This window comes from Capsicum annuum, unplaced genomic scaffold, assembly GCF_002878395.1.
Source record: "Capsicum annuum cultivar UCD-10X-F1 unplaced genomic scaffold, UCD10Xv1.1 ctg3737, whole genome shotgun sequence".
Classification (NCBI taxonomy): Eukaryota; Viridiplantae; Streptophyta; class Magnoliopsida; order Solanales; family Solanaceae; genus Capsicum; species Capsicum annuum.
The window spans coordinates 44,062-55,467 of record NW_025844422.1 but is presented as its reverse complement, the minus strand read 5'-3'; the positions used below and the strand labels follow the sequence as shown (position 1 = coordinate 55,467).

At 36.0% G+C, this 11,406-nt stretch overlaps 2 long non-coding RNA genes across 3 annotated transcripts; one reads left to right on the top strand and one right to left on the bottom strand.

Annotated features, from left to right (window-relative positions):
- Window positions 1-970: 970 nt before the first annotated feature.
- On the bottom strand, window positions 971-6,486 carry LOC124891560. 2 transcript variants are annotated; one of them, XR_007049742.1, is made up of 3 exons: window positions 6,226-6,486; window positions 4,272-4,330; window positions 971-1,323 (listed from the first exon to the last, which is right to left on the bottom strand). It is a non-coding gene; the product is annotated as an uncharacterized LOC124891560 (long non-coding RNA). The 2 variants fall into 2 exon arrangements; XR_007049741.1 differs by lacking the exon at window positions 971-1,323 and having other exon boundaries at window positions 4,039-4,330.
- A 2,627-nt stretch (window positions 6,487-9,113) lies between these two features.
- Window positions 9,114-10,833, top strand: LOC124891559. The gene is made up of 2 exons (XR_007049740.1): window positions 9,114-10,213; window positions 10,594-10,833. It is a non-coding gene; the product is annotated as an uncharacterized LOC124891559 (long non-coding RNA).
- The last annotated feature ends 573 nt before the right edge of the window (window positions 10,834-11,406 follow it).

The following is an 11,406-nucleotide window of genomic DNA, read 5'->3' as shown; positions in this document are numbered from 1 at the left end:
AATTTTGGTTACCAAAATTAGCCAAGGATATGAAGTTTGTGGTAATAAATTGTTTATTTCAGAAGTTCAAGAATTCCAAAGAAATGGCAGTCTTTCCTACTTGTTAAATTTGAAGAATTTTAGCATATGCCAACATAAATTGGAACTGGATCGGACATCAATTTAAGAAATAAAAGGGAACGTTCTTTATGTTAATTAATCCAAACATCTTTTAAGAAATTTAGAAATAGAAAATACTTATTGAAGATTATTGAGACCACCAAGTTATTGACTGGATAAGATTCAAGCTCCAGATTTAGCCAAAACTAGTCCATACGTTATGAATACATAAGCACTTGTTAAGACGCCAAGAGGAAATAGAAATAGAACTTAACAGGTTGATTTGTTTTTAATCTAACTTCTGAATTCAAACATCTATACACCATCTGTTTGGAAAGGAGATTTCAAAACAGATTTGGAGAATAAGAACTGGAGAAGGGATTAGATTTGTTTTCTTGAATGAATTTCATCAGATTATTGAGATTTAAGATTTTAAGGAGGAATAAGGATGTTTATTTATGGATATCGTATGAAAAAATGATAGGGAAAAGTGAGGTTTTATCCTGTCAAAACTTGAAGAAAGCAGGGAGGTCTCAATTGTAACGTGTAACTGGTGCATAGTAAGTCTAGGAGTCTTAACGTATAAAATTAATGGAGAAGTAGGTTTTAATAATTTGGTGTTAATGTAAAAAGGAAAGGACGAAATTACCCCTCCAAGAATATGAAAAGAAAGAAAGAAAATTTTTGTTTGGTATAGGGCTGTTCTGATTGTTCTTAGTAAAACATATGTAACTTTTTACTTGGGTCTCAGATTATTGAGTTGTTGGTAGCGTTGGAAAGAAGACTCAAAAAACTTTAATTTGATAGCTAATGGGTGACGTAACTCTAAATATTCTAGGATAAATCCTTGCTTGAATTTGCCCCTTGTATGAACCTATACAAAAACTTAATCATTAAAGAACCTTTCAACTCAAACTTGTTTTAGAGCTTTCTTATGCCCTTAATTCATACCCAATACCCCTACGACACTTTAGACATGACCTTTACACTTAAATACAATAAAATATATAGATTCAGGTCTAAGTACATTTGAAGAACAGTCCAATCTGTTTTATTTTTAGCTCGAACGTTCAGGGTGTTACATTATCTCCGCCTTGGATTCATTCGTCCTAGAATGGTCTTGGCTAGAAGAAAGTGCATGAGTTGAAACTATTGACCATCGTCTGCTGCACTGTACTCATCAATATGGCAGAGCAGCAATAATGACAAGGGTTTGACAACCAACTACAAGGGAATTCAGAAGCATGAGTTATAAATACAAAAATTATCACACTAAGGATGTGAAGAACGAGTCTGTAGAATCGAAAGATGCATATACAGTAAGAACTATATTGGAACATGGGCTTCAATGTAGGTTCCACACAGTCTAAAGTTAAATAACAAGAATCAAGGGTTTGTAGACATAGTACGAGGAGAATTTCCACCTTAGACGATATGAGTGATAACCCTTAAGCTTAGATACACTTCTCCCTATGTTTTCTCCTCTGAATACCACACACCATCATTGTCAACTTATAATCTCTATATTAACAGATTACTAGAGTTTGCGTCCACCAACATGTTGTTTCCCCTGTTCTGTTCAAGACTAACCTCGTAGTAAGTATTAGGCACGGATACTTCATATACTAATTACTTAAATCATGACTGGATAGTCCTTCAAGAGATAGATAAAGACATAACAATAGTTCGAAATAAATCAAGAAGTGTGAGTTCATAGGTCTGGGCATACTGGAATCCATGGATTCATGGAGTAAGTCTGGGATCGTTGAGCGAATCTATTACTTTCATTCTAGGAACTGAGCATGGATGTGAATCAGTATGAAGAGAATAAACCTAGGTCAGAGGTATGCTGCTAGTATGCAAAAGAGGAGCAGAGTGTCATTTTGACTGAAGTACAAGGAACATGTTGATATAGGAATGGATAGATGCCTCACCTTATCTGTTTTTGGGACTTATCACTCCCTGAAGTTCAAGACCCGGGTTATTTCAACACCACATCATCTCCCCCTTAGCCCAAAGGTCTATATTCTAGGTACAGACCTATTCTTTAAACTGAGATATAAGCACAACACTCTGCACAGTTGGGGTATTACTATTCACAAGAATGCTTAAACATTCCCTGTTAGATTATATTTGTAGATACAAAACCGATGCTAGAACTTTTTGTTTTGAGCTACTTCCCTTAACTTTCTCTTTACTCTACGGTCATCATTCTATAAGTTATGCTCCTATTGATGTATATGATAGCTTCAACACTTACCAATTTGGCTCACTCTTATTAGTCTACTAAAATCACATCTCTAAATTCATGTTCATCGAACTCATTGGGATTAAAACTACACTAAGGGACTTCAACATCGTCTATCTATAATTCCCTTCAATTCAGCTCTCAGGGGCACCATATAATACATACCTATCCTTAGTATCTCATGTAACAACATACTACCTTGGGTACACTATTTTCTTTATAAACCTTAAGGACTTTTTTTTTTTTTTTGGCTTAGCCACAATTTACTGTCTCACCTATGGGTCGCAAATATATCATAATTGAAACTTCACGCTTTTGTCAAACTAATCATCATAAGAACTTTTTGCAAACTAATCATCATAACGCTCGCATACACTAGGTAAAGCCTACTAGATCAATTCCATAAAACTAGCATTATCGCCCCTGAACTACCATTTGTTCCAGCATGACGATCATTCACAACTCCAACATAGTGTCTATTACTAGTCATGGACAACAACACAACTTCTCACATACTACACAGATTCATAGCTGCAAAAAATCAAAACGAATACTAGTGCACTGAAAGTACGTGAAAAAAAACAATCGATCTTAATTTCTTCATCGGCCTAATTGCGGATTACAAGTGAATTATCCTTTAATTCCACTACCACTTATCCATTACCTGCCTAAATTACAATCATAACTCCGTAAAATAGAGATTTCCTTTTTCAAAATCACAATGTGCAACCTAGGTCTGTCAACTCTTAACTACTCTATGCTCCCATTCACAACCTATTCTTGATCGCCTTTAACATAATGCCATGTCATCATAAACTACTTTCCTAGTTCAAATATACTCTAAATCATCTCAATCAACCATTATTGCTCAATTTAATACCATAACATCCACACAAGTCTTGTTACACCTTTCTCAAATCATCAAAGGACACATCATTCCACCACATTACGCGATTACTGGATACATGACCTTAGCAACATACTCCAATCATTCACTATTCCCACTTTTGTCTTTCAACTTACTACTTCATAGTTCTAGCCCTGCAGTCATTCTACTATTTATGACCCACCACACCCTAAATCAGATTATATCTTGGATGACAACACTCCCAAAGAATTGGGATACATACTTTCTCATTTAAAAGTGTCATTGGTAACAAGGTATGAGAGGGTTTGAGAGGACATATTACCGTAGCATCAAATGCACGATTCATATGTAGAAAAGTACATTCTTTCAAAATGAAGAACTTAAACACACTAGTGGGCCCCCATCTAGCCATGTGCAGTCCTGAAGATTTTTGACGAATATTGCTAAGAGCATCATAAAGATATGAATCACTTCGAGGACGAGGCATAGACGGAGAAATTTGAGCAACACATGAATCTGAGTAAGATTCTTATGAACATCTCTTTATATGATCTACATTATGAAACAAGGGAAAATGTATCCTAAATGTCTCGTAGCCTCCCTATTATATGTGTGGCATGCCTCACACCCATAAAAAGGACTCTACTAGACACGGCTTCACAGACACCCTAGGACACTTGAACTCTGTGCTTTGATATCAAGTTTGTCATGACCCGAGATGAGGCCCTGAGTGTGACACGCACACGATACTATAGCTAGTACGAGCGAACTTTCTGGCATATCACCCGAGCATACTTCTAATACAAATGTATAAACCAGAAGTAATATAGAATTCAATTACTATTTTCTAAGGAGATAAAACATCACCCAAGTTTATTAATACCCCTTAATGTTCAACAATACCAATAGTTATTATAAATGAAAACTAAAAATTACAATGTTTGCTTGACAACTACACCAACCTGTGAAACCTCTAATAAGTACTAATACTGAAAGGAAAGAAAATACAAAAAATCATCATATCTCATCAAGCCTCCTGATAGGAAAGAGGCTCACCAATAACAGAAGTTAGGAATCCTAATGAGGTGCCTGATCGTGGACTTGAGAGCCAGAACCTACACCATGAAACGATGTAGCACCAAAGACGGCCAATACGTGGAATGTATTGGTATGTTAAACCATTGCAGAAGGGTAGTACAACAAAAGATTAGAAGTAACAATAAGAATCAAATATAAGTGAAGGCATCTAGAAAGGAACAAGAATGTAAGCTAAATTTATAATTGAGAATATAAAGTAGATTTAAATTCCTTTGATTATTTGTGGGAGAAAGTAGTGAACCGTCATAAACCACCATGTGAGCGCATGGAGTCTGATCTCGACCCGACTAGCTAAGCCGTCCTATACCTTGCCGGGCATAGGACGTGACATGAAATGATTTACTATCAATTACCCATGGTTAGACCCTTTTCGGGACACATGAAAAAAAAGAGTCATCCGACTTGCGGAATAATCTCTATCCTATGTTAGCAAATATAGTTTCGGGCATTTGTTGTTTAAACCTATGCCTTCACGGTCAGCTAACTAACTCCCTTATGCCTATGGCGTTGTCTTACTTATTTATGTTCAAAGTGTTACCCTCATTACGCTCATGTTCATAGTTTATCCGTTTTAGGCTCATATTCATAGTTTAGCTGTTTTAGGCTCATGTACATAATTTAGACCTTTTTGGGCTCATGCTAGGAATTCAACCACTTTGGGTTCATAATATTTTTATTTGATCCCTTTTCATAGTATACTGGACAGTAACAAAAAAACGTTCTGTTAATGGTTCATGAACATGACTTTCACGACTCTTGAGAGATTATCGTTAGGAGTTAACTGGAAGGAAAGCAATTACACATAGTGTAATAGTTGGGATAAGCCAAATTTGTTCGGAAGCAAACTTTTAAAAAAGTGATTAAGATCCTAACTAACATCAGGAAAATTCTGTGAAACATTATTATAAATATTAAGGATATAATTAATGTCTCACAACTCTATAGTACTTGGCTAAAATACATTTACAGAAGGGAAGTATACTGCAGAAATATGACAGACATTGATTTTTGACGCTATTGGCAGATTTGAGTTTGCAGATTTTCTCAAAATTTCCTAGGCAAGCAAGGGAAGATTCTTAATCTAGACAAACCCCAGGTTCTTAATCTACATGTCAAGTCAAACAACATCAGACCAGATAGCGTGTGGAGGGAAGGAGAAGTAGAGTTTATCTCATAGTTATCAATACGGTTCAGAACTGTTTCAGTGATAGATTTTCATATCCCAAAGAGGACCACAAGAACTCATTTTTCTGGAAATTTGAGAATTGAGTTACAAAGCTGCAGATCTAAAAGCCTAAAGAGGATTGTCATCACACAAAACGAACCGCAACATGACAGTCGAAGAGTAAACTAGGCAATTCATACTAAGATTTTAGAAGATAGAGTTTCCATTCTTTAGCCACTCACAATTTTGGTTACCAAAATTAGCCAAGGTTATGAAGTTTGTGGTAATAAATTGTTTATTTCGGAAGTTCAAGAATTCCAAAGAAATGGCAGTCCTTCCTACTTGTTAAATTTGAAGAATTTCAGCATATGCCAACATAAAGTCGAACTGGATCGGACATCAATTTTAGAGATAAAAGGGACGTTCTTTATATTAATTAATCCTAACATCTTTTAAGAAATTTAGAAATAGAAAATACTTATTGAAGATTATTGAGACCACCATGTTACTGACTGGATAAGATTCAGGTTCCAGATTTAGCCAAAACCAGTCCATACGTTATGAATACATAAGCACTTGTTAAGACGCCAAGACGAAATTGAAATAGAACTTGACAGGTTGATTTGTTTTTAATCTAACTTCTGAATTCAAACATCTATACACCATCTATTTGGAAAGGAGATTACAAAACAGATTTGGAGAATAAGAAAACATCATGAAACGTGAGTAAAAGATGGTTCTACATACCTCAAAACGTTTGAAGATGTTGAGATCTGGAGAAGGGATTATTCTTGTTTTCTTGAATGAATTTCATCAGATTCTTGAGATTTGAGTTTTAAAGGAGGAATAAGGATGTTTATTTATGGATATCATATGAAAAACTGAAGGTGAAAAGTGAGGTTTTATCTTGTGAAACTTGAAGAAGGCAGGGAGGTTTGTATTGTAACGTGTAACTGATGCATAGTAAGCCTAGGAGTCTTAACGTATAAAATTAATGGAGAAGTAGGTTTTAATAACTTGGGGTTCATGTAAAAAGGAAAGGACGAAATTACCCCTCCAAGAATATGTAAAGAAAAGTAAAAAAGAAAATATTCGTCTGGTATAGGGCTAATTGTTCTTAGTAAAACACACGTAACTTTTTACTCGGGTCTCGGATTAATGAGTTGTTGGTAGCGTTGGAAAGAAGACTCAAAATGCTTTAATTTGATAGGTAATGGGTTACGTAACTCTAAATATTCTAGGATAAATCCTTGCTTAAATTTGGCCCTTGTATGAACCTATACAAAAACTTAATCATTAAAGAACCTTTCAACTCAAACTTGTTTTATAGCTTTCTTATGCCCTTAATTCATACCCAATACCCATACGACACTTTAGACATGACCTTTACACTTAAATACAATAAAATTTCTAGATTCAGGTCTAAGCACATATGAAGAAAGCTCCAATTTGTATTATTTTTAGCTCGAACGTTCAGGGTGTTACAAATTTGTTCCTTCACAACGACCTGATCAGCATCAGAAGCTTTTTCCGGCTATCGCAGACAGGCGAATTGATGATTTTAGTTCAGACGATCACAATCCTTAAATGCTTTTTCTCTCATCAGCTACAAGGTACCTAGCTCTTATTGTTTGTTTCCTTTTAATTCCTTCTATTTTTCTTAGCTACCTAGTGTAGCTTCCCTATTTATTGGTTTTCATGTTATGTTTTGCTTAGGGATCCGAGCACACTAACTATGCCTCAATATGAATCCTTACTGTCCATATCACTCCATTTATGCTCGCCTGAGTCTGATAACCGCTGCTTAGGGATCTTAGTGAACGAGGACAATGGGATAAACTATTCTTTCATTTAGAACCCCAGGAATGGTAGATGGAAATCCGGAAGAGATTGACTCGTTGCTTGGTAGGCTAACTTGATCGGAACTGAGAGCCGACAAAAGCTTCAGTTCAAGACATGATCTGCTATCTGGCTCAGCATCGATGTGTCCCTTCTTGCAGCTCCACTTGTCCTTAAGGAAGTAGCTAGGATCATTATTTTTGTTCTTTGTAATTATTTTGTCAATTTTGCTGACAATTCTTTGTTCGAATGGAAGTAGCGCTGTGTATTATTTATTCGCGATTTTTACAAGAAAGAAATGTATATAGTTTGTTTTGGCACAGGAAATTATTTTCTTGTCTTCTCTACTGTTTTTGGGGTGTTAAAAGGACTTCTTGTACACTTTCGCAGTTTCTTGTAAGCTCAAATTATCAATGTTCTGTGAGGTCATGATCCGTAGGGGATTGGATTACTCGTTCTTTCACTGGGGATGGGCGAATGAAGGATAACTCCAAACGCACACATTCATCGCCTATCTACCATTTAGGTGGCACATTGATACAGTTCCAAGCGAACAAATTTAACCCAAACTCTCGCTATATATTATGAATTATTCAGCTTTCGCTATTTCCAATAGATACAGAGTTTGCTCTGTAACATAATTTTTCCAAAACGTAAAAAGACATAAGTACATAAAATAATCTTTTGGCATTAGTTTTGCCCAAGAACAAGTGCAAATAAATTGCAAGAAAAGAAAAGATAAAAATAAAAGACTAAATTTGAATTTAAAAAGAGAATAAGTTCAAAGACTAAAATATATATATAGCAAGTAAAAGTTACAACCGCTTCTGTTACAGACAGTTAACATCTGTTGAGTGACTTGATATTCGAAAGCAAGTGTTAAAATCTCTCCTCTCCTTTTTTTTTCTTTCTGTCTGCAAGAAAATGGTAGCTTCATCATAACCAATTCCTGATCCTCCGCAGGCCGACGAATCCATGAATGATATTATGAAAGAAGAAAATGAAGAAGAAGTTGTTATCTCTGATGCTTCTCCCCACTAATAATTGTACTTGCCTTGAGTTGACTGGACGTAAGAGATTACGTACCGATGAAGAAGAAGATGGTAATGCAACATCTGATGCAAATAAATTACGTAATGGAGAAGAAGAAGAGGGAAAAAGGAGGTTGATGGACAGAATGAAAATCAAGAATCGAAACAAGGAGAAAGAGGAAAGAATGGAAATCAAGAAAACAAGAATGGAGAAGAGGAAGAAGCTGGAGGGAGTCTATTAGGAGAAGTAGATGAAAATCAAGAAGAAAATGATAACGAAGAAGAAGACAGCAGAGAGATTACAGGAGGGGACGGTAATGTGATTCATCAAAATTCTGAACAAAATGGAAGTGGAAATCAAGAGTCAGAAGGAGATGAAGGCAACGAAGACACAGAAAATGATGATAATCATGAAGAAAATGACGACCAAGAAGAAGAAGAAGAAGAAGAAGAAGAAGAAGAGGAAGAAGAAGAAGAAGAAGAAGAAAGAAGAAGAAGAAGAGCTGCTGAATAAGGAAAACAACAAGTGTCAGAACAAGGAGGACTATCAATTACTGATTACTACGTCGACTATGATGCTGATCCTCTGGATGTGGCAATTTTAAGATCAATCTTGGATTTCAAGTGCCACTATGAGTATTCTCCACATGATATTATCTATCACATCATAACTGCAGTCCCCCATTTGGAAATCAGCAGAGAGGAATTAAGAGAAAAGATCATAGCATATAAGGAAAATTTCAATAAAGTTAGGAAACTGGAAGGAGATAACCCCCAGATGGACCGACCTATTGTACAAGAATTTTTTGACTTGTGCATGCGAATATGGGGTAATCAGGATTGTAGACACGTAATTTTGTCCCTCCCCGATATCACTTTTACTCATTTTACTTTATCCTATCGTGTACCCTCGACCATGTAATTATCCCTCCATCAAATGACAAAAAATAACAACCCCTAACTAATTTTATTCTTATCCTAACAACCTAACCCATACACCACGTCCCCAACCCGTCATGTTCCTTTTCATTTCATTGAACCAAATCACAAAAAATTTGTCATCTAGTGGGACCACCAAAAGATTCCCTTTCTTTTATCTTTTCCCAATTTCACAAAGGTATTAACCATATATATATACACTACACGCTACATTCAGAAAGGGGGGACCCATATACTCCCATTTTGGAATTGTTCCTTTACAGGATATCATATATACAAACAATACAGACCAGAAAAGGTGGGGATCATCAAGACAGAGAAAGACCTCTTGCCATTTTTTGAACACTCCATTTTTGGTTCTTTTCTTCATCTGGGAAAATTCCACGATACACACAGAGACACAATCGTCTTCTGAACAATTCACGTGCGGAATCGAGGAGAGAGGGAACCAAGAGAGAAAAGGGGTAGATGGAGTTAAGGGAGAAAAGACAACTCAGTGTTCTGGTTACTGTTTCGCCGACGGTTTTGCCCGAAATGTGTCGGAACCTACCAAATCTGATCGAAATTACCAGAAAAAAAGGCTATTGGTTGACATCTGAACTTCTAATCCACTAATACCCCAAGATCAGCGTCAGATAAGTCCGTTAATCACCCTTTTCTGACGAATCTTTGCCGGAAAGAACATTTTTCTCGGTTGTCTATTGTTCTGTTTCAGCAAACTATTGTTGAACAGGCAAAATTCCTAAGACCAGTCTCATTTCCTTTCTCGGGTATTCGCGGGGACTGTCTCGGGGTTGTTCGGTCTTCTTTTTGGGTTTTGATCAAGTTGGAGTTGGTTCGATTTGAAGTTTCGAATCAAGGTTTTGGATGCGGATTCTACCGGATTTAATCAAATAATACATCGAGTTTGAAAGCGACATTTTGAGGTCCAATTCTACTCCTTCCTTATTTTTATTTCATTGTTTATCATATTGGTTGTGTTGGGTTGAATACCGTGTGTCATTTGATCTTGATTGGTGAATATTTGCTTGTTTTGATTTGTTGTGGGTACTCTCGATCATGAATTGTGTGATAAAATAATATCTCATTCGAGAAGCAGAATCAGTTATTTGGGGGTTAGAAATTGAAAATTGATAAAAAGCTAATGTTAATTTACTTTGATTCATTGACATCGTTGATCGTGATAGTGCCATGATAGGTCAAGTTGGGTAGGCAAATTTCAAGAATTGTGGAAATGTTGAATGCTAGAAACATGTGTTGAATGGCTTGATTTTATTGCTTTTTGATCAAATGTATTATTTGGCAGGGGAATGCCCTGAGGTATTTGTGTTTATTCTGGGGAATTCCCCATGGTATTTTGTACTCGGAGGATGCCTGTGACGAAGGCCAAGGCGGCAGGTGGAGAAAGCAATGGAGCACAGTTTAGGATTAGCGTAGAATAGAGTAGGTTTATATTTCTGAATTTTCTTTTATTTTGGGACTATATAATTGGACTGGACTTTATATTTTTTGGGATTCATTTTGTTTGACATGTTTGATTTATTGTTTCATGTGTTTTGTGTGGTTTATACATTAGTTGGTGCCAGATTAGCCGATAGTCTCCACCAAGCAACTGTGGTCGAACCATGGGATCGAGGGATGCCTAACACCTTCCCCTCGGTTAATAGAATTCCTTAGCCAGAATCTCTATTCGCAAACCAGTTTAAAAGAGTCAAATCATTTTGAAAAGGATTTTCCAAAGATGACTTGGCACACTGGATTATGCCATGTGGCAGCTCTGAATTAAAAATATAAATAATTTTTTTTGAAACAATCATTTTCTTTTGACACTTTAGTTAATATAATCCTTTAGAACTTAAAATCTTTCTTTTGGAGTTAGAAAAGAGGGTGGTACAGCTCTGGCGATATTGCTGGGGATCAATTTCAGAATTCGAGCTTATTTTTGGAGTCGTATCGGCTTTTTTTGGCATTACGAGTGTATAAGCATTGTTTGTGATTTTTGTTTGTGTTATTGTTATCGCTTTTGTGTGTTTTCGTGCTCTTTGTTTACAGCATTTAACATATGTGTTACCGCTTTTATATCTGACATCATGTGCATAACCTGAGTCTTTCTTTATGC